The following is a 23277-nucleotide window of genomic DNA, read 5'->3' on the forward strand; positions in this document are numbered from 1 at the left end:
TTTGAACAATGCAGACTCTTGGAATCCAATTCCCCAGAGGTATTTGTAGGACTGGTTGTAGTTTGTCATGTTAGACTCTTAAATTCTCTCAATTTTGAAAATATTCATTCCTTGAGGCCTTTTATTATTTTTAGTCCCTTTCTTTGAATTAGCTCCAATTTAGCAGTATCTTTTCTTAAATCAGCATTTCTCCCTTTTTACTATTTTTTATAGTTTAAAATAAATGTCCTCCCCCACCCCTTCTAAATTAGCATATTTTAAGTGGCAATTTGTAATCTTTTTTAGAACATGGCAGACAATTTCATTTTATAAACACACAATTACATAGTTTTTGTTGTTGTTATTTTCAGATGGCATTTACCAAAATATCTGTGGTAGAGAGTCAGATCTAGAGGAAAAACTAGTACAAGGGGAACATTTTAGCAGGTAAATACCTAAACTGTTACTATTGCTCAGGCCTGTTGTGTAACAATTTCACTATGTTTCTATTTATTGCAAAAGGTAATAAAGCTTGACATATTACAAAGGACAAAATATGAAGACCGAAATTGTCTTCTGGAGCATGTGGTGCTTATGCCAGTCACTTGAAAGAAGAATGGAAAAAGACACTGTCTAGAGCAATTCAAAGATAAATTCCATGTTGGACAACTGAGAGGAGACCATCCCCCCCCCCCCCCCAAAAAAAAGAGAGAGGAGACCCCAGCATTCTCGCTTCACCTTCTCTTCACAGTCTCTAACAAACCACCTGATGTTGCCTGCCAGCTTTGCTTCATTTTGGCTGTCACTGAATCCTGACAGCTGTCTGGTTTTTCTAGCACTGCATCTAATCACCCAATCCTTTTTGGAGGCAGGTAACACAGTACTGTGAATGACTTGATGCCTCTGGGCACTCTTTAGGTAAGGACATAGAAGTTGTTTGCTATCTTTTCCCAGTTCCCTTTCTAAATTTCCTTCCTTTTTCCCTTTCTTTTTTTCCTAGGGGCCTAGGACCAACATGTGCCACTAATTATATCTCTGCCCTCTCTCCTATCCCAGGTTCCTTTTTACCCTGCCCAAAAGGACAGGTCCATCATTGCTCTTATAATGATTCTCTTGTCAAATTCCCATTACAGCCATTGATATTGGATTGTTGGGTTCCATTTTCAGAACACAGTGAAAGAAGTCAGCTCCTAAACAAAAGGGAAAAGTTTATCTCTGCCTAGGGTCTCCAGATTTACACTGGTCAAAAGGAGGCTGGTACTGTCATATGATAGTTTTGTGGGTAAATGGGACATAAATGGGTTAATACAAGTAAAACATTTAAATCTATATGGGCTCATAGTAAGTACTGAACAAATGTATGGTATTGCTATTATTCTAATACCACAGAATGAGAAACGATTCATGAACTACCTAGCTCTGGGGGGCCTTCAGAGGGACCTCAGACTGCTTTTTTTTTTCATCCAGGTTTGCCTTTCCCATTGTCTTGCTGCCTCTAAAACTACTTTATTCAGTTATTTAAACATCATTTTAATTAAAGTGACTTATCTGAATGCCTTAACATATGAATCTAATCAAACAATATCATGTGCCAAATTTACTGGGTTATAAGTTTAATGGATGACAACACTCAACTTTGTTCCTATGTGCTCATACTTCTTAGTTTGTTGATCTTGGACCATGGACATATTTTAAGAAACCAAAAAGGAATTAGAGAAATATATTTTCTGACCCCTAAAACCTAGTGTTTTCAGGTTGTCCTTTGAAACTTAAAGCATGGTCTCTCAGCACCAGCCTCATCCTGAAGAGCATGTTGCTCCAATGTGGATTTTCCTGTCCTCTGTCTGTAAAGCTTCCATTTCCTTTAGTGGGCAGCAGTAGGTAAAAGTAAAGAAGGATGCAAATAGATTCAACTTATCTAGAGTAGTTTTGGATGAAAAATGCTGCTTTCTACTTAGTCATTCCCAATGACTATTAATTATGTATATTCAAAAAACATAAAGACACTTGTCAAATACCAGGCTACAGGAAAAAGTCAGATATACTCCTTGCCTTTGTGATGCTTACCATTTAAAGGAGGATGGTAGGTACCGAGGCTATACATCAAGTTATAGGATTACAGGAAGAGTAGCAGACAATTCAGAATTAGAAGATAATTTCTAGACAGAGATGACCACCCTTCCTATTTTGTTTTCCTTTAAAAAAAAATATTCTATTTATTTATGTGAGAGATGGAGAGAAAGCACCAGCAGGGAAAGAGGGATATGGAAAAGCAGACTCCCTGCTGAGCAGGGAGCCTGATGCAGGGCTCAACCCTGGGACCCCAGGACCCCAGGACCCCAGGACCAGAGCTTAATTGACTGAGCCACCCAAGTACCCCATATTTTGTTTCCCTTTAAGCCTGAATCTGGACAAGGCAGTGAGGGAAAGAGCCATGGAAATGCTTTCTTACACTGCACACTGTCAATATAATTTAGAACTTTTTCAGTCTATTTTTTCCTGTTCAGTGTGGTATGGTAATGCCACAAATACCTCAGCAGGTTTCTGCAGGAGCTGACCAAGCTCCACTCTTCTAGAGCTTCAGTTCTACCAATTCTCTCCAACCTCCCAACACTTTATATTTGAATATCCACCATTCCCTCAGTGCTGAGTTCCTTAGCTAAGTTTATTCAATATGGCTTCCATATTCACCTGGCTGACACCTTGAGGCTCAAGTATTGCATCCTGGTCATCTTCTTCAACAGCTCCTTAATCCTCAGCCTGTGCAAGACAACTCCCTCTGTGATGCTATAGCACCCTGTATGCACTTTCATTCTTGGACTTACCACCTTGTATTTAATCTTGGTTTACTAAGGGCCTACTGTGAGCCTGGCACAAAATTTATGCCAAATCCCTGATTGGATTAAGGGACTTCTAGATGCAACAACATGGAGTAGTAGATACTTTGAGGAAGCTTCCTCCTACAGAACACCTAAAAATACTACAGTTCATAAAAATAAAATTTAAAAAAAATGTTAAATGGACAGCTGAGTTAGCAAGGAGTTTTCCTCAGAGACAAAGACAATGAGAAAGCATGAATCCAGAGAGGAAATTGATGGATGTCCTAAAGGGATCTGCTGGTTTCCTGGTGGTTTGGAGCTTTCCACTTCCATAGCCTATTAAGAGCAGAGTACAGGGGATAACATCTCTGGACTACAAATTGTGGAAGAGGGTCAAGGTCTCCCTCCAATGCCAAGACCTAAGACAAAAGCCTCAGAGAAACAGTAAACTAGGAAAAGGTGGGGGGGGACCCATTTAGTTTCTGCAAAAGGCTAAACTATGGAGATAATAAAAAAATCAGTGGTTTCTGGGTTATGAAGAATGGAGTGACGGGTAGAGCATAGGGATTTTTGATGTACTGTAACTTCTCTGTATGATACTACAATGGTAGACATATAAAATTATACATTTGCTCAAACCATAGAATATACAACGTGAAGAGTAAACCGTAATGTAAGCTGTGGAACTTTGGGTGATTATATGTCAATGTAGGTAAATTGATTGTAATAAATGCTAAATAAGTAAATAAATAGTAATAAATGCATTCCCACTCCAGTGGGGTATGTTGATAGTCAGGAAGGCTATGCTCATGGTGGGCAGAAGCACATGGGAAACTTAAGTACTTTCTGCTTAATTTTGCCACAAACCTAAAACTTCTGTGAACAATGGAGTTTATTTATTTATTTTTATTTTTTTTTCAATGGAGTTTATTTAAAAAAAATAAAATAAAATGGGATGACATTAACAAAACAAAAGCACTCAGCTTCACAGAGAAAAATGATAAGGAATCTTGCCAGTGAGGGATGGGGTAAAAGTCTCCTACAGAATTCCTAATAACAGGACTCAAGAGAATTTGGGACACAATTCACACAGAGTGGACCTTGAAGAACTTTGTTTAAAGTTGTCTTGATTCATACTGATCACCACCCCATTCCAACTTCATCTCCCTCAAAAGAAAATATAAGTTCTCCCAGGAAGTATACATACTAACCCACGCTATAAGAAAAGCTGTCCTAAATTCCAGCAATCATGAAAGCACATAGAAATATCAAAAAAACACATGAGGAAACAAGGTGGCAAAAATAAGAGGAGATGAAAAAATAAGAAAGGAGAAAAGGAGATGGCAAAAATAAGAAAACACAAAGAATTCATATGGTAAAATGGTCAGATACAGAATACAAAGTCAAATTTAATATGCTTAAGGAAAATTCTTAAAAAGAATGTTAAAAAGGAATGTACACAAATGAAATATACAGAAAGGCTTTGGAAACTTCATAAATGGAACAAAAAGCGTATTAGAGAGTAAGGGAGATACATGTTAAATGAAGGAAGAGTTGAAATGACAGAAGACACAATACAGAGAAGCAAAGATATACAAAGTGTGAGAAAACTACTTTCAAAGACTTTTCTTGGAAAAATAATTTCAAATAACTAAAAATACAAATCCCACACCAGAAAGTCCAATGAAAATCACACAGGATAAATAAGTGGTGATATTAATCAGCTAACTTCAGATTACCAGTGATAAAGGTAAAATTATAAAAGCAGTAACAGAACAAAGGAAGAGCAATTCGAATGACAATTGGCATCTCAACAGCAACTGAAGATTAATGCACACTTCTTCAAAGTGTTAAGGGGAGATCATTATTTTCACAGTAAAAGTAATATTTAAGAGAACTAAATACAGATATTTTACACAAACAACAAGAAAACCAAATTCACTATTTCCATTGAACCCTCTCTGAAAGAACTTATAAAGGATGTACTCCAGACAAAAAAAGATGAGCCTTGAATATCTAGGATTTAAGAAAGAATAGGGATCAAAGAAAATGGAAAATTTCAAATATATCTAAATAAACCGTGACCATATAAAGCATCTAATCTGTGGTGTTAATAAAGATAGGCTGACTATATAAAGCATTGACTATATAAAACATCTAACCTGTGGGGTTAATAAAAACAGAGCCCAAACATTTGACGACAAAGGCATGTAAATTTGAAAGAGGGTAATTAGAGTTAAAATGTTATAAAAGACCTAAATTGTTTGATAGGCAGGTACAGATACTACTTTAGCCTTTCAGTATGCATATTGAGATTTAGGAAGAATGCCACTAAGAATGGCAATGGATATATGACTTTAAAACCAATAGACAGAAAAGTATAACAAAAAAGTCTCAATAGTTCAAAGAAGGTAAAAAGGAAAAAAAGAAATATTAAAGTGTGGAGGCCCAGAAAAATCAAGGCCATTCCACCTCAAGTTCAGCGTTAGCACAAGTACAGCCATCCCAGGCCCCTGTGAATAAGAGCTGAAATTTACATTACTTCAGTTACAGGAAGAAAACAGCTTACAGCTTAACATCCTAGAAAGCCCCTATTAGAATAAGAACAGAGCTCAATGCCCTTGAAAGCCCCATATCAAAATGTAAACAGAAGTTGAGAAATTCCTCCATTCCTTCTGAAAATCCCCTAGACCAGCCTATAAAAAACCAAGCTGTAACCTACTTCGGGGTCCAAGTCCCTGCTCCACTGTGTCGGGTATACTTGGACCCAAGCTCGAGCTTGAGCTTGCTAATAAACCCTCGTGTGCTTGCATCGGTGTCCGCTCCTTGGTGGTTTCTCGGACTCGCAATCTTGGGCACAACAAAAGTACGAACTAGAGATCCCAAAATAAGTTGATAGAAATAATTCCAATTTTATCATTAATCATAGTAAATGCAAACAGAGTGAAGAAAGCAAAGATTACCAGATTGCAATAAAAAAAATGTTTGCATGAGATTTTCATAAACTTAACTATAAAGATACATTGAAAGTAAAAGAATAGAAAATGATATATGAAATATATCTAACATAATGAAAAGTAGACTAGCTATAACAGTATCAGACAAAACAGATTTTGAGGCAAAAACATTACTACTGATAAATATGGTTACTACATTATGAATAAATGTTAAATTCCCTAGGAAGATAAAACCATTTTAAAATGCTTATATATGTAATAAGACATGTTTGAATTGGTCCAAGCAGATCACAAGGTGAAACTGGCAAATTAACCAATGAAGTAGAATATTACAAAAATCCTTCACTCCAGGTTAAGAAAATCATTAAAATAAAGGATTTGAAAAACACATTCAAAATGCTTGATTGATATATATGGAAGAGATATATATTACAAAATATATATTACATCTCCAGATCAAGGGCTACATATTCTTCCCAACAACACATGGATATTAGTCATAAAGCAAATCTCAACAAACTTCAAAGAAGTTTAGTAAAAAAATTACTTTTAACAAAATTACAATATAATTGTTAGAGAACAATAAAGATGATTTTAAAACTGCCATATATTTGGAAGTTAGTAGACTTGTAAATAACTTTCAAATTTCCATTATTTTTGCTTCAGGTTATAAATACCTGGGACTTTATCATGAAATTCCCTTTATTGCACTGTGGGAAGCAACCAGAGCAGTATTTGGTTGAACATTTATAAAGGAAAAACAAGAGAGTCTGAAATTTAAGATGATGAATATCAAACCTAAGGAATTAGGGAAAATACAATAAAATAAATCCAAAGAAAGCAGATGAAATATAAATGATACAAATGCAAATGATACGAAGATCAATGAAACAGAAAATACAGAAGCCCAACAAAGCCAAAGATTGGCCACTTGAAAATATGAATAAAATAGATAATTTCTGAAAACTTTATTAAATGGCAAGATGAAGAAAACAGAAATCCCAAACAAACACTATTATAGATCCAAAAAGGAAGAGGGCTGCAGACCCAGTTAAGAGTTAAAAAGATGGTAACAGAAAAGCATGAGCAGCTTCAGGCCACCAAATTTGAAAATTTTGTCTTAGGCAAAAACCATTCAAGAGGGAAAAAAAACATTCAAGAAAAAAGAGAAATAATAACAATAAAAATAAATGTTTATGTAGTATTTACAGTGGACAGAGCACTGTCGTATGTGGATTACGTATATCAACTCATTTGTCCTCATGACCCTCCCGTGTGTTCCATTTTATAGCTAGGACAACTTAGGCATCCTGAAGTTAAATGTGTTTTACAGAGTTAATAACTCAATGTTGAGACTGAACATGACTAGCGTGGCCCCAACGTTCATTCTTTTTACTACCAGGCTCTTCTTCATATAGCCATTAAAGAAACTCAATCAATGATTAAAAATCTTCTCACAAAGAAAAAAAGTCTTGCTCATGACTTTACAAGCAAAGTCTACTAGACATGAAAGGAACAGACAATCACAGTCTAAAATAAAGTCTTCCAAAGACTAGAAAAAGAGAAAACACTTCCTAATTCATTTTATCAAAACCAGATAAGGATTGTATATGAAAGAAAATTACTCATAAACATACATGCAAAAGACCTGAACAAAACATTAGCAAACCCAAACCAGACGTATGCAAAATGTATAATATATTTGACTGAGTTGGGTATATTCCAGACATACACCCGCAAGATTAGACAAAAGTTAAAGTCATATAATATCAAGCATTGGCAAGGATATGGAACCAAAAGAACATGTGTAATTGTTGTGGGCTGAGAACTGAAACAATTACTGCAGAAAACTGTGGCATTGCTTTAAGTTTGAACAACCACCATCTTGTTTTGTATTTTCTGCTTACTCTGGCATTTCTTTACTACCTTTTCCTTTCTTCTCTAACTTATTTTAAGTTGGCAGAACTTTATTCTCTTTATTTTCTAGCATTTCTTCTGCTAGTTTGGAAATTATAGATTGTATTTCCATTCTTTTGATGGATTCTTAAATTTTTTTAATAACCAACTTGAATTTTGTAAAATCTCACTTTATTTGGTGTTTCTATCCTTTCAAATACAACAAAGATCTTCATTTATACTGAACACTGCAATACTGTTAATATACAAACATTAAATGGAAACAAAGTTGTGTTCAATAGTTGGTTTACTGACTATATTCACTCTTTTTTTTTTTTTAAGATTTTATGTATTTATTGAGAAAAAGAGAGAGCACCAGCAAGTGGGTGGGAGAGGCAGAGGGAGGAGAGGCACACTTCCTTCTGATCAGGGAGCTAAAGCAGGGCTAGATCCCAGGACCCCAGGATCACGAGCAGCCAAAGGCAGATGCTTAACCAACTGAACCACCCAGGCGCTCCATGACTGTATTCAATTTCTATTGCTACCTTAACCATTAACATAAACGTAGGTGTTTAAAACACTAATTATCTCACAATTCTGGAAAACAGAAGTCCGGGTAGAGTATGGCTGACTGGGCCCCTAGCTTACCTAGAGTTTCTTTCTCAAGGCTAAAAAGAAGGTGTTGGAAAGGCTAAATTGCTTTCTGAAGCCAGGAGATGAACCCACTTCTAAGTTCTTTCGGGTTTTGAGCCAAATTCAGTTCTTTGGGGTTGTAAGACAGAAGTCCCTCTTTCCTTGCTAGTTGCCAGCTAGAGGCCAACACTCTCCTCGAGGCCTCTCTATGGTCCTTGACCATGGCCCCCTCCATTTCAGAGCCAGTAATAGTGCATGAAAGCCTTCTTCTGCTGGCAGTCTCTCTAACTTCTTTTGTAATATATTTTCTGCCTCCAGATGTTGAAAGTTCTCTGCTTGTAAGGTGTCATGTGATTAGATTAGGCCCACCTGGATAATTCAGGCTACTCTTCTTAAGGTCTATAACCTTAATTACTTTGGTAAATTCCTTTTGCTATTTAATATAATACATATTCACAAGTTAAAGGGATTAGAGCATGGGTTTATTGGGGAACCCTTCTGCCTACCACCACCTTAGTTATAGCTGCCAGGATAGGTTAGATGAATTTTTTTTTAAGATTTTATTTATTTATTTGAGAAAGAGAGAGAGAAAGAATGTGCAAGGGTAAGCACAAGTGGGAGAGGGGCAGACGGAATCTCAAGTGGGTTCCTTGCTGAGCAGGGAGCTTGATGCTGGGCTTGTTCCCAGGATCCCGAGATCATGACCTGAGCCAAAGGCAGATGCTTAATTGACTGAGCCACCCAAGTGCCCCAGGTTAGGTGATTCTGAAAATGCAAACTATCTCCAAAATCTATTTGGCTTCCTTCAGCAAAGATTTCCTTCAATATTCATAGAATCTCTGACTCTACACCAGCTGTTATCCATGGGGAGAACTCAATGACCCAAACTGAGAGAGGATGTATTATCTGACAGAACAGTGCTTCTCAAACTTTAATGTACAGACAAGTCATCTGAGGATCCCATTACAGTGAAGATTCTGATTCTGCAAACTTGGAATGGAACCTGGGATTCTTCCAGTTCTCACATGAGCCCAGCTGGGGCTGATGCTGCTGATCCCCAAACCACCCTTTGAGAAGCAAGGTTTTGGAACACATGGAAATGACCATGGACACTATGAAACTGACCCTTTATTGCTTCCTCCTGAAAATAATATACATCTCAACTCACATTTCAGTGGCCAAAGCTACTCATATATATGGTCCTGCCTAAATTTGAGGGGTTAGAAAAGTTCAATACTTCCATATGCTCATTAGGAATGGAAAACCAGGAATATTAGTAATGAAACATACATGCATACACAGATGCATTTTCACACCCCTTTGGGCTCATCCCTGTTTTCTTGTATGCTTGTATGATTTCTTAGAGTCCTCCTTTTTCTTTCTGAAATTCATCCTGTAATAATTATTTTAGTGAAAACCCATGGGTAGTGAACTCTCTTGTCTTTGTATATCAAAACATGTCTTGGTTTTTGCCTATACTCTTGATAGATAGTTGAGGGTACCAAATTCTACACTGACACATCTTTTCCACTAGGACTTTAAAGATATTAACTCATTATATTTTGGACTCCATGTGATGGAGAAGTTTCTGCCATTAGTCTAATTTTCATCCCTTTATGGGTGATCTGTTGTTTCTCTGATAGCTTTCAGTATTTTCCCCTTTCCTTTCATGTCGGACTATTCTTCTGATGTTGGACTATGACATGTGTAGGTGTGTATTTTATTTTTTCTCTTCAGCACTTACATCACAATTCAAGTCTGAAGACTCTTGTCCTCAAAATTTCCTTTCTGGAATATTTGAAATGTCATACCCCTATTCTCTTCTTTGGAGGCTCCTATTACATGCACATAGAGAGTGAATATTTTATCTGTTCATTATCTCTTATCATATCAGGTATCTGGAATTTTGAGCTGTATTTTGGGTAAGTTTCTAAATGTTACCTTCAAATTCACTAGTTATCTCTTTGTGTACAGTAGGGAATTTATGTCATCTACTGAGATTTTTATTTCAATTACAATATTCTTTTATTGTAAAATTTCTAATAGTTATTTTCTTTGTTCATCAATCTATTATTTCATTTTTACCTGATTTTCCCTTTCATTTCCTGTTTATTTTCAATAGTTATTTTTTTTTAATGTGCTCCTTTTAAACACACACAGTCAATTCTCATTATTCATGGTGTTATTTTCTATCAAGTCAACATAAACACTGAATTAGAAAATACTATCATTGCTCACAGTTCCAATGAATCTTTGGTCACATTTTGGCCAACCAACCAATACATAATCTTGTTATATGTATGTTTCTGTTTAAAGACACCTTATTTAATATCTATTGACTCATTAACATTGAACTCCTAGCCAAGAGCATTATAACTCATGCCTGAACAAAGCTTATGTAACACATTTTCTCCATAAGGCACATCACACAGCCCTCTTATGCTTAGAAATACCAGCACTTCAGCACTATGCTTGGGGGTCATTTTAAAAATCACCATTAAAAAGCACAAAAATGTAAAAAATTTGCATTACGTAGACTGTGAAAAGGACACTTGTTTATAGTATGAGGGCTGAAACAAGAAGGCACCACCTCAGCTGGGAATGTGCTGGCTGGAAAACCGAAATTTTTTGCCACTCTGCACATGTCTGCAAATGACCAGGGATAAACTTTTAAAGAAACGGTGAATTCACGATTATTGGAATCCACAAATAATAAGGATCGGCTCTATCAATTTTAAAGTCTTTGTCAAACTGTTACATTTGTCAAGTTTTATTGGGAGGGAATATTAATTTTGTTGACTTTCTTGATATGGTTATTTAATGTGTTTTGGAATTTTTTGAAATTTTGAAATTTGAAATATTTGTAGACTTATTTTTAATGGAAATATTTTGCTTTTCTTTTTTTCCTCTTTGTCTTTGTCTGCTCTAAAAGGTTTTTTTTTTTTTTAAGTTTTTTTATTATCTCCATGTCGTTCATACAGCTCCCAGTTCAGAAGCTGATTGTTATGCTGGAATTTTGAGTTTTAATCCATAATGAGAAAATTGCAAATCCAGAGAGCCAAAGTGTCCTTTGGTAGTTTAAGTCCATGATGTCCACTGGCCTCTCTAGATCTACTGTTTCAGATAAAGCTCTCATCCCAGGCAAAATGTCATTCTTTAAAACCAAACCAAAGTTGAGCTTTTGTCCACATAAAGAGGCCATCCAGGCTTCAGACATGAGGTTCTCTACCTGGCTTAGGTGCTCCTTCTCCTGTACAAGTAAATTTAGTCCTGGTTATCCCATAGGAGTTGAGCTGGGGCTAATCTTTGCTTATTTCTAATTATGAAGCCCAAATGCCTGTGGCATCAGCACTGCTCACCATCTTGCATGTATGTTCCACTTTTGGTCCACGGACATCTTAATCTTGCTTTTGAACTCTATGTCATTGGTTTTATCATTTTATAATTTATCTGACATTGTTACTTGTTTGGAAACAGAGGGAATAATAGCTTGATCTGAAATTCTCTTAGCTGTTTCCTTACATTTTTCTTTCACATTTTATTCTGCATGGATTGTAAATATCTGCATTTTTGTCTTTCTTGTCTTCCTGCCTCCAATTTCACTAAAACATTTGAGAATACACTGTCATATACAAATCTTTTTGTTGTCATGTGCTCCTTAGCATAATGTCATGTACAGAGTTAATAACTGAAGTTGAATGAAACTCATAGGAAAGTATACATCAGTTTATAAGAAACTCTTTTGGCAATTAGCTTTACAAAGCTATAACACAAATATATATAAGATGGATACATTTCTTCTCTAGAAATAAGCAGAAGCTTGAAGATCTCTTAGGAGGGATATTATGAAGCAGGGGGTTTCATACTCTTATTTTGTTGCAGAGCTATTTTCACTCATCCCCTCCAAGAATCTTATGTAAGATGCTAATCAATAAAGCAAGTAAGATGCCTTAGGGATGATGTTCATAGAAACCTGGCTGCTTAGCCTTCACCACCCAACAATGAGGTCAAGGTGGTTCCACAGAAAGTCGTCTGAAAATTGTTTCCAAATCCAGTCCTAAGGATCAAGAGGTTTGTCCAAATTGCATTTCAGGATCTATAACCATTCAAAGTAAATATTTCCTAGCAGTATTTTTTTTTTAATTTTTATTTATTTATGATAGTCACACACACACACACACACACAGAGAGAGAGAGAGAGAGAGAGAGAGAGAGAAAGAGAGAGGCAGAGGGAGAAGCAGGCTCCATGCACCGGGAGCCCAACGTGGGATTCGATCCCGGGTCTCCAGGATCGCGCCCTGGGCCAAAGGCAGGGGCCAAACCGCTGCGCCACCCAGGGATCCCCCTAGCAGTATTTTGAGGAAGACAAAGAAAAATTAAAAAGTTATAAATTCCACTTTGTGAAATATGGTGATATATGATTTAAAATCTTTGGTTTAAGGGGATACTTGGGTGGTTCAGTGGTTGAACATTTGCCTTTGGCTCAGAGCATGATCCTGGAGTCCCAGGATCAAGTCCTACATTGGGGTCCCTGCATGGAACATGCTTCTCCCTCTGCCAATGTCTCTGCTTCTCCCTCTCTCTGTGTCTCTCATGAAGAAGTAAATAAAATCTTTGAAAAAATAAAATCTTCGGTTTGGGGAGGGCAGGAGTTTTGGTAATGAATATATTGCTTGGGAAAAGGAGAATGGCACATTATAGGACATTGTTGTTGAATGAGCTCTGAAGCACATTTGTTTGACAAGGATGTGAACACATAATGCTTCCCTTGCCCTTCCTTCTGTGATGACCATATTTCACTCAAGACTTTGAACAGAATTTGAAGCCTCAACTAAATGCATCCTAGGAGCCATGTGTAGCTTTGCTCATTGTAAGATTATAAAGAAAAAATATAGCCAAACCTCCAAGATATCCTCTTTAAATTTCACAATTTCCTTTGAAAAGAAAAGGGATGTTTAAAATGCAGAGAAAAACAAATGAAGAAAAGATTCCTAGAAATGCAATACAGTCAGAAAGTGGATTGACTAATTAAATAATGGCCTTAGCTCAGAAGGCTTAGCGCAAAGGTCTGTGAGTGATTTCTCAGAGGAAAGAGTGTAAGAATTTATGTTGCCTGAGTTTCAACACATCTTGGTGTTAATTGGAAGATTTGATGCTGCTTATCATTTCTAGTCTCATGGAAAGCAGGCTGAACACAGACAAGTATTTGCACGTTAGCAACCTATGCATGGCAGCTTGTTTAGTTTCATTCCATGAGGCTCTTTGCCAAGGGAAGAACTGCAGTAGTAATTTCTTTCAAAGTCACTGTAAAATCCCTGCTTTGAGCTTCTATCTGGGTCACCAGAGGCCAGCATACATTTTGTGTAATTCAGAAACTAGGACTTGAGAGAGTAGGTTTTGAGAAATATTGACTCAGTAAATTTATATCCTCTTGACAGGAGGAGAAGCTCAAAGAAGAGGGAATTGGGATGTTTTCAGTAAGGATACTTAGATTTGCCTTTTCTGTTGCATTTGATTTGCTCATTTAAAATTCTCAACAGTTCATATGCTTCTAGCTTTGAAGAACTATAATTGCTACAGTAAACTTATTTGAGTATCTCTTTTGCTAAAAAAAAAAGTATATGTTGTAAAAATGTTTGAACCTTAACCTTTTTGTATTTTAGTTTTGTTATTTGCTAAAACGAGTCACTCTAGATCATTGATTTACCTCTTGCATTATGCTGAGATAAGCATGGTTTTCAGCATTATACAAACCTAGCAGCATCACTAGATAAAGTATTTTATCTTTTTTAAATTTCAAATTTCTTTATCTTTAAAATCAGGGTAATACTTTTCAAGATGGTGTGAGAATTAAATGAATTAGTCACTAGCACTAGGCCTGGTACCTGGCAGATATCCAAAACGAACACATTCCTTTCTAATTCTAATCTTCTGTAGATCTATGACTTGGCCGGGATCCTTTGAGGTGAATGATCAGTGTTCTAGTCATTTTCAAAAGAGATGCCAGCACATAGAGGAGAAAGATCCTTGCCAGCCGCGAAAGGGACTCATATCAGCTTTTCTGGTCAGATAAATCCCAACAGTAGGAAAATGATAGACAATCCTTCAGTCCCCAGCATCAGGTGAATCAATGAAGGATTTTTCTTCCTTTCAAAAATCTATCAAGCTAGTACTTTACCATGAGTAACAAGACACATACCTGCAAAAGGTCTAGCTGATCTCTTTCCTCAATATGACAAATGATCATAATGATATTGAAGGAAACAAATTCTGGGTTGACCAAGCAGGCATTCCTGTTCATACCAACAGCCTTAAGAAAGCAGTTGCGTGACATGTAGCTATCAATCCATAGGAAAAAAAACATATCTGTTATGTGAGGCACTCTGTGTTCTTATCATTTAGCATCATATGTGTGAACTAGAACACATGACTTCAGGGAGTCCAGCTCCTGTCACTAAAAGGCTATTCACAAGTATTGTCAACGCTCCTTCTGACAGTCTCCATGGGATGTCGCTGGCTTAGAATAGACTAACGACGACCAACTTAGGTGGGTAAATCCCCTATGGCCTTTAAATATACCAGAAGGATGCCAATAAGTAGAAATCAGTCATAACGATTTGGAGTTCTTTACGTTATCTTGAGTTAGGAACAAGGGCTAAATCATCCTCAGCTGGGGAATTTAGCTCTTTTGGCAGACCATCACTCACCATCATCTTTGCCATATAAGGTGGCAGAAGGAATGAAAATTCATTGCATGTCTTCCATGTATTTACATCATTGCATGGATTTTTGTAAAGGAAGTGAACATGCCTCTTATTTCCACTTCATGATTGAGAAAACTGAGGCTGTGAAAAGTCCAAAGAGCTTGCCCAACCACAAAGTGAGCAACAGCAGAGCTGCCCAGCCGTGTTCTCTCCATGGAGTCATGTTCCTATCACACCCCTCCCAGAGAGTAAAAAGTTGAGGCAGAGGATAAGAAACACATTAAGAGAACACATTAAGGAGAAAGGAAAAGTAGAGAGACTTCGGAGGGGTCCAATAAAGACATGTCAGAAAAAGCATTAAAAAGAAAAGAAATGTGTGCAGCAGTCAAAAGAAGGCCTAGGGGAGAAGAAAAGCAGAAGGGCCCAATCCACTGGGGAGGAAAAATCCAAAAAAACTTGGCTAGCTGCCTGGCAGCAAGCACTGCAGAGAGATCTATATCCACCAGATCCACCAAATGAAGGAATCTGTGAATCATTAAAAAAATGTTTATTTCTTTATGCCACAAATGATAAAACAGTTAGTCATAAAATATGAGGGCTTTTTTTTCCCCTGGAGTAATTGCTGCAGATATTTTCAACCATTTATTCTAAATGCTTAGTGTTTAACTATTGAAAGAGAAATGATGTGTTTTGAACCAAAATCAACCACGAGTTATCCACATAGTATGCTGTATACTTGCACTTAGAAATTAATTCATTTGCAGGACGGTCAAGGCTTGGTTAGCATTGGTACTAACAGAGGTCAGACAGGGACTCTGTCTTCAGAGAAATAATACAAGTCACTTATCACTTCTTGCCCCTTAAAAATTATTTTCCTTTGTTACTAATTTCAGCATACATAGAAAGAATTATGGTCCAAGTAAAGAAGATCAAGATGTTCCTGAAAATGCATTCCCTACAGAACATCCCTTTGTTTCAGCAGTAGTTGACTCTCAATGCTGAAAGGGAAAAAACACACACACACACACACACACACAAACCACAAAGCCCTACAAGTAGTTAAGTTGCCATTCTACATTCATTCTAGCTCTGTGGTAAGTTAGACTTGTTAGGGGGGGATATTGATTGGTCCCCTGAGATATGTTCCTGAGAATATATAGCAATTCCAACCAAACATTTGTCTGGCCAAAGAAGAGCCAAGCTTTATAGCTGCCAGAGACGTAACTGTCCAGCCTAGGGAGTGGGCACTGCATAGAAAGTCTGTTTTCTGGGGCGCCTGGGTGGCTCAGTGGGTTAAGCATTAGACTCCTGATTTCGGCTCTGGTCCTGATCTCAGGGTCCTGAGATCGAGCATCGTGTTGTGCTCCCTGCTCAGTAGGGAGTCTGCTGAAGATTCTCTCTCTCTGTCTGCTCCTCCCCTTCCACAGAGCAGTGAATTTTTCATTCCTTCTCCCCCCTTGCTCTCCTCTCTAAAATAAATATATAAATCTTTTTTTTTTTTAAAGGAGGTCTGTTTTCCTATACTTCACCTAAAAGAAGGAACATTATAAGCCTGTAGTTAGGCCAGAGATGAGGACTAATATTCTTGTTCCAGAGTACCTGGAACCTGTTTACTTGGCAAAAAAAAAAAAAAAAAAAAATCAAGAAAAGTTCTCCATGGCTCCACACAGGCCGACCTTCAGGAATTTAAAGTGATCTAATTTTCACTTTTTATAAATAGTGTATTCTCCTGGAAAGAGTACTTTGCCACAGGAAGGAGGAATTGAAGAGAAGGACTGAGGGAAGGCAGAGCCAACATTGCTGAGTCAGGCACCATGCTCACTGCTTTTTAGATGTTTCCCCGTCCTCAGAAAAACTCTGTGAGGTGTTTCCCCCTCCCAATGTTTCAAAAATAAATGTATATCCAATGGCTTTCAAAATATTTTGCCCTAACCTTATTTTCTTTTTTATATTTTTAAATTTATACCTGTAAGAGGAGAATCTATGTTTGTTGAAAAAAATCTGAAGTACTACAAAAGTATACAGAGTAAAGAAAGGAAAGTCCTTCTTAAATTACTCAAAATCTCTCTCTGCATAACATACGCACTGTGATCAGTTTGATATGTGCCCTTCAAGACTTTGTGGTATGTCACACACCCAGACATACCTCAATTTGGGGATTTTAAAAACTGACTGAGATCATATTAAAGATATTACTCCACAATCTGCTTCTTTTATACTTCATATGTCTCAGAAAAATCTGAAAGGCTTATACATACATAAGAGGCTTATTATTTTTTTTAAGATTTTATTTATTCATGAGAAACACAGAAAGAGAGAGGCAGAGACATAGGCAGAGGGAGAAGCAGGCTCCCTGCAGGGAGCCCAAGGTGGGACTTGATCCCAGGACCCCAGAATTATGACCTGAACCAAAGGCTCAATCACCAAGCCAGCCAGGTGCCCCTTGACTTACTCTTCTTAGTGACTATATAGTCTCCATGGTGTGGACATACCAGTTTATTTAACCAGCCCCCTTCCATTTGTTTCCAATTTTTAAACTACCATAAACATTGTATTATCAAACATTCTTTGGATATATATATGGAGGGTATTTTTATAGGTAAGAAAACACAGATGAACGAATTTTGTTTCAAAAGCACATAACTACTGAGTGGCTGCCGTACTTAGTGATTACTGTTTTTAATCCTTTGTGTCCACAGGGCTGAAAAATGAAGTGTGTCCTTTAAATCACTCTCACCTCCCAGCCACACATCTTGATGGCCTCTCAGAGACTGCCATTACCAGGCTAAATGCACATGCGTAAGCATAGGAGAGGCTGGCCCCAATTTTGTTATATTAACTTACAATTGGAGACCTAATACAGTTACTTGGAAGAGACATGTGCTGTCAGAGTTTAAAATGAGAGTGCTCTCTTTCTCAAGGAAGATTATAGGAAAAATTCCTGCTTTTCAGCTGGATGGGTCATTAAGAAGGGAATCATGAATGAATCCAGCAGGAAATACCATTCGTAGGTCCGGTGCTACTGAGTCTAGTCAGCCTTTCAGAGGACCACTCTGGATGCCCAGGGCACCCTCTGGAAGCCCCCCTGGAGTAGGGGGAGGGTTTTGAACATTTACTAAGAAGAAATCAACATTCTTTCCCTCAGAATTTCTTTCTCAGGTAAGAAACTTATTACTTGAGGTTAAGAAAACTCCACTTCCTTTCATGTATTTCAGACTCAGACTAACTGGGTCTGGGCCTAGAAGAGAAATGCACAGAAGGGGTGAGCAACCCCCTTCCTGTCAGCCTTCTGGTCCTCTTGCAAACAATGCCCATCACCCTTACTCAGAGGCTATGAATTCCCCTTGCGGAATAACACTTGGGGGTAAGTTCACATTCCTCAGCATAGGTGAGTACCTCTTTTCCCAGACCATACCTGGTACCATGCCTCATAAAATGACCTACCAGTGTCTCAGAGAAGCTGGCTTAGAAATGTGGCTTTCCAACCAACTTTAGTCTCATAGATTTTTTTTTTTTTTTAAGAATAGTAAAGTGTGACAGTGAAGCAATAAAACCTTAATAAAGAAGTTAAGAGCACCATCAGCTACCACAGGCACCTTGGCTCTTTTGTTGCTCAGTACGGTCACTGTCTCCTAAACATCAACTCTGGTAAAGATTAAGGATGGTGACAAAGAAACAGTTTATAAGTAATGTGATATTAGTCTAAACACATTGAAAGTCAATTTAAAATGCCTAGTTGAGATCAAGGGTCTCAGATTTGAGATCTAATTTGAAAAAACATGAAGATGTGACCTAAGGAAACCTTTTTGAGGGCCCCAGGGAAGACCTGAGACCTATGTGACCCACTTGAGTGGTTTGCTAATTGACACCTATAGTTTTTCCCATTAGTAGCCTTAGTCTTTCCTTCCAGAAGGCCCCTGCCACTTTTCTAGACAAGAGCAGGGACTGTGAAATCCAAAGTTTTGGATGCACTTTGTCCTTAGAAAAGGAAATAGTCTACTTGGAACAGCTAGAGACAGTACAAGAAGGTAGCCTGGGGGTGCTTAGTTGGTTAAATGTCTGCCTTCTGCTCAGGTCACAAACTCAGGGTCCTCAGATGGAGCTCCGCATCAGGCTCTCTGCTCAATGGGGAATCTGCTTTGCCCTCTCCCTTTGCCCCCCACCCCAGGCCCCTACTTGTTTGCTCTCTCTCTCATATAAGTGAATAAAATCTTTTAAAAAAAGAAAAGAAGGTAGCATGATTATGAGAACTAGGGAAACGTCATGGGAACATTCTTTACTGACACACCCTGTCTGTAGAGTGATGAACAAGAAAACTGTAAAAGGAAGTGAACTGATTTTTCAGGCAATGCAAAAAAACTAGAAAAGTGAGGAGATGCTTTCTCCTCCTCAGCCTCAGATAATAAGAACCCAAAGAAATGTCAGAGGCAGCATCTACAAAGAATAGAAAAAGAGGGTGAATCTTTGGAGAAGTGGTTCAGAAGAGCCCCAAGAAGCTGTCAAGGATTAAGGGCTGACCCTGGAGGCTTAGGTGAAAAGAGATCCTTGAGTTTTTCCAAAACAAGTATTTAAAAGGGGAATATTTAACAACTGAATTGCCCTGAACTTCATAGTTTGAGAAATTGTAATGTGATTATGAAAAGATTCTTTCTTATGAGATTTTTCGTTTATTTTTTTGGCAATGTTGCTTCTGTCGTGGCCAAAAGCCAGAAAAAAAATCTTCAAATGATTTGAAGACTTTAGATTCTCATAAAAAACTCAGGGTCAGTTTGATTGTACAAGCTGTAAAGAGTTGGCTCATGTAACACTATGGGTTTAAAATAAAATTAGGTCAGAGTCTTAGCCTACATCTGTCCACAAAAGTGCTCATAATGATAGCAAAGAAATTGTGGGCTGTTTCTTTTTTTCTTTTTCTTTTTTCTTTTTTCTTTCTCTCTCTCTCTCTCTTTTTTTTTTTTTTTTTTTTTGTGGGCTGTTTCTGAAGAGCTTTAGGGAAAGGGTAGGCAGACATCTGCTCATGATGCTTTAGGCATTCATCTACTTAGGAGAGTTTGGACCCTTTCCACTCTTTTAAAGGCTATAAACGACTAGAATGGACATTATGAAGATTTTTAAATAACATCATGGTAGTTAAGAAAAGAACTGATATATAAGATATCACTAAATTAAAAGGGATAGTAAAGAAAACCAATGAGCTAAAGTATATTTCCATTAAACATTTTTTATAAACATTTTTTATACCATTTCTAAAACAAACTCTGTCAGGGCCATTTTTTAAAAATTCAAGAACTACAGATTTGATTCTTTTAACCAAACAGCAATTGAACCATGTGGCACCTGGTGTCCTCAGTGAAAATACAGAAATGAACTAGGCAAAATTTTCCACCAAACCATTACTCTGACTCCCAATGATCATGCCTTCTAGTTGTTGGCGCTCTCCTTGGTTGTGCGTTAAAAATATTTATACTTTTCATTCATCTTGGTCTCTCTCAGCCCATCTCATCTGTACTCTAGCTGTGGGTCATCTCTATACCTGCCCCAGTGCATCACGGTACCACCGGCCTAAGTCCTTATGCCCTTCTGATCTTGTTTGCTGTCAGATCAAGCTGACATCTGAACCGCCTCTTTGCCATCCAACAATTTTTTTATTTTGCTTTGCTGGCTTCCACTTGATTCCCCCAGTAGCTGTTGTAGGTCTTCATGCTGACTGCTTCGGGTTCAACTCACCTCCTTCACTTAAAAAAATATATATATATATTTTTTTTATTTATTCATGAGAGACACAGAGAGAAAGGCAGAGACATAGGAAGAGGGAGAAGCAGGTTCCCCATGGGGAGTCTGATGTGGGACTGGATCACAGGACCCTGGGATCATGATCTGAGCCAAAAGCAGATGCTCAACCACTGAGCCATCCAGGTGTCCCACCAAGATTCCTCTTCTTGTCACCCGCTGTCTCCTTTGGGGCCTGGGACTTCAAGTATCCCTTGACCTCCTCATGTCATCAATCTCTCCTTTTTAGATCAACTTATCTCTCAAGGTTTCCTCAGTACAAACAAACCAACTACCCACCTACCTCTATGTGATTCCACCAATGATGGAGTCTGTTAATGCTCTGTTAATGTTTCATAAGAATAGCTTATACCCATTAACTCCATCTTCTCATTGATACTTTTTTTTTTTTTACCTCCTGTGATCTTGATTTTGTCCCTAGTACACTATAGAAACAGTTGCCCCAGCAGCCCTTTTTTTTTGGTGTTCAACCTCTTGGCAACATTCATCCTACTGAACACCTTTAGAAATTCTTATGTCTTCTGCTACTTCTCTCATGATGCCTTGTGTGATTTACCTGCCTCTCATGTTCTCTCTTTTATTTTTAAGATTTTATTTATTTGTTCATGAGATTGCGAAAGAGAGAGAGAGAGGCAGAGACACAGGCAGAGGGAGAAGCAGGCTCCATGCAGGGAGCCCTATGTGGGACGCGATCCCAGGTCTCCAGGATCACGCTCTGGGCTGAAGGTGGCGCTAAACCGCTGAGCCACCCGGCTGCCCTCATGTTCTCTTTCTGTCTGAATACAGACATTCACTGAGGTTCTGCGCTTCTCTCTGGTTAGGATTCTACATGCTCTACCTAAGGAACTGTTTCTAAGTCTTCAAATGTTATACATCTTATTTGTGTTTTTCTGTGGCTTATGCCTTGATCGCTTTCCTAAGGCCAAATCCCCATTGCAATAGTTGAATATACCACCTACCACCTATACCGGCCTGCAAGTCAAACTCTTTAGTGTTCTTACATCAAATTGGTCATTTTCCTCTCCCAAACCTCCTACCAACGCTCCTGGTTTTGATAATGGTATCCACCATTCTTTCAGAGGCCTGAGTATCCATTTAAATTCAGCAAATTTCTATTGTGTGCTTAATATGTGTGAGTCAACATTTCCAGGCATGGGGGATAAAGGGGCGAACATGAGGCATGAGGCTCCTATCCTCATGGAGTTTACATTCTAGAGTGTGGAAACAGAAAACAAGCAAGTAATCAAAGAATATAAACTTTGGTAGAGATTAGTTCTACAAAGAAAGTCAAAGTACTGTAAAGGAGGCAGACTAATTGCTGTGAGAGATGGTGGGACTGGGCAGTGGGACAAGCACATCAGATAAGGTGGTCGAGGAAACTCCTCTGAGGAGCTGGTAGCTGAGCTGAATGGAATGAGGAAAATATGAATCCCATAGAGGAGAAAAGAGCTCCTCTAACAGAGGATGGGCCAGCCCAAGGGCTAAATATGTATACACCTCTCTGTTTCCTTTATTCTCACTTCAACTCATCATTCTAATTTAAATTACTTGTGAAGTCTTGCAAAGTGACCTTAATTTTTATCTGTCACGTACCTATTTCCTTCTGGTGTAAGCCCTGTTTGTATCTTGCTCCCCACTCATTTCCTGTTCTGGAGTGTCCCTCATATTGTTACAGAATTCATCTCCCTGAAGTGAAAGAGACTATAATATCATTCTCTTGCTCCAAAGCCTCTAGTGATCCCCCATTATTCACTGAATTAATATCAGTTTGGAAGACTAACATTCAAATCTGTTCAAGTTGTAACCTCAGAATATCTTTCAATTATTTTCTTCCATACTGCCAGGCACAATCCTATCCAAATTTGTACACAGAGCACACCTTGAACATTTCTGGATCCAAAGTTGCCCATTGCGTCCCCTTTACTTGGACTGGCTGTCACCCCCTCACACTCACTGTGGATCAGTCACAGCCCTCCCGGTCCTCTAAGCCCCACCTCAGATCCTTTTTCCTTGAAGAGCCTTCAGATGCCTCTCCACTTTTAACCCACAAAGAATTTTATACTTTTCTTATAGCATTTGTCATACTTTGTGCTAGATTGTGGTTATTTGCACATCTATCTTCTCTCTCTGCATCTTACTTTATCACAGATGTTTCCAGACAGTGACCACATGTTATTTTTCCTTGGACTAGTGTAATGCCTCACACATAGTTGGCACTGAACAGTATTTGTTGAATGAATGAATGAATTTGTCAAATCTGAGTTTGATTAATATCTATTTCACAAGACCCCAGTGGTTTCCCTTTTATCATTCCTCTACTTGGTTCTCAAGAGACTTAGATGTGAAAAGTCAGAAAGCAGAAAAGAAGTACAGAGTCCCTGTTTTGAAATAGTCTAGTTAGTTGAAATCTGGCCAACTCATTGAAAGTTTATATTAAGGAATATTAAAAATATCTATTTTTTTAAGGTTGCATAATCACTATAGTGTGAGACAAATAAC

The 23277-nt window shown here is 37.9% G+C and overlaps 1 protein-coding gene across 3 annotated transcripts in view; it reads right to left on the reverse strand.

The window, feature by feature from the left end:
* ADAMTSL1 (ADAMTS like 1) overlaps positions 1 to 23277 on the reverse strand; it is an 871496-nt gene that overhangs the window by 299182 nt on the left and 549037 nt on the right. The window lies entirely within an intron of this gene.

The sequence above is a fragment of the Vulpes vulpes genome, chromosome 12 (assembly GCF_048418805.1).
Source record: "Vulpes vulpes isolate BD-2025 chromosome 12, VulVul3, whole genome shotgun sequence".
NCBI classification, from domain to species: domain Eukaryota; kingdom Metazoa; phylum Chordata; class Mammalia; order Carnivora; family Canidae; genus Vulpes; species Vulpes vulpes.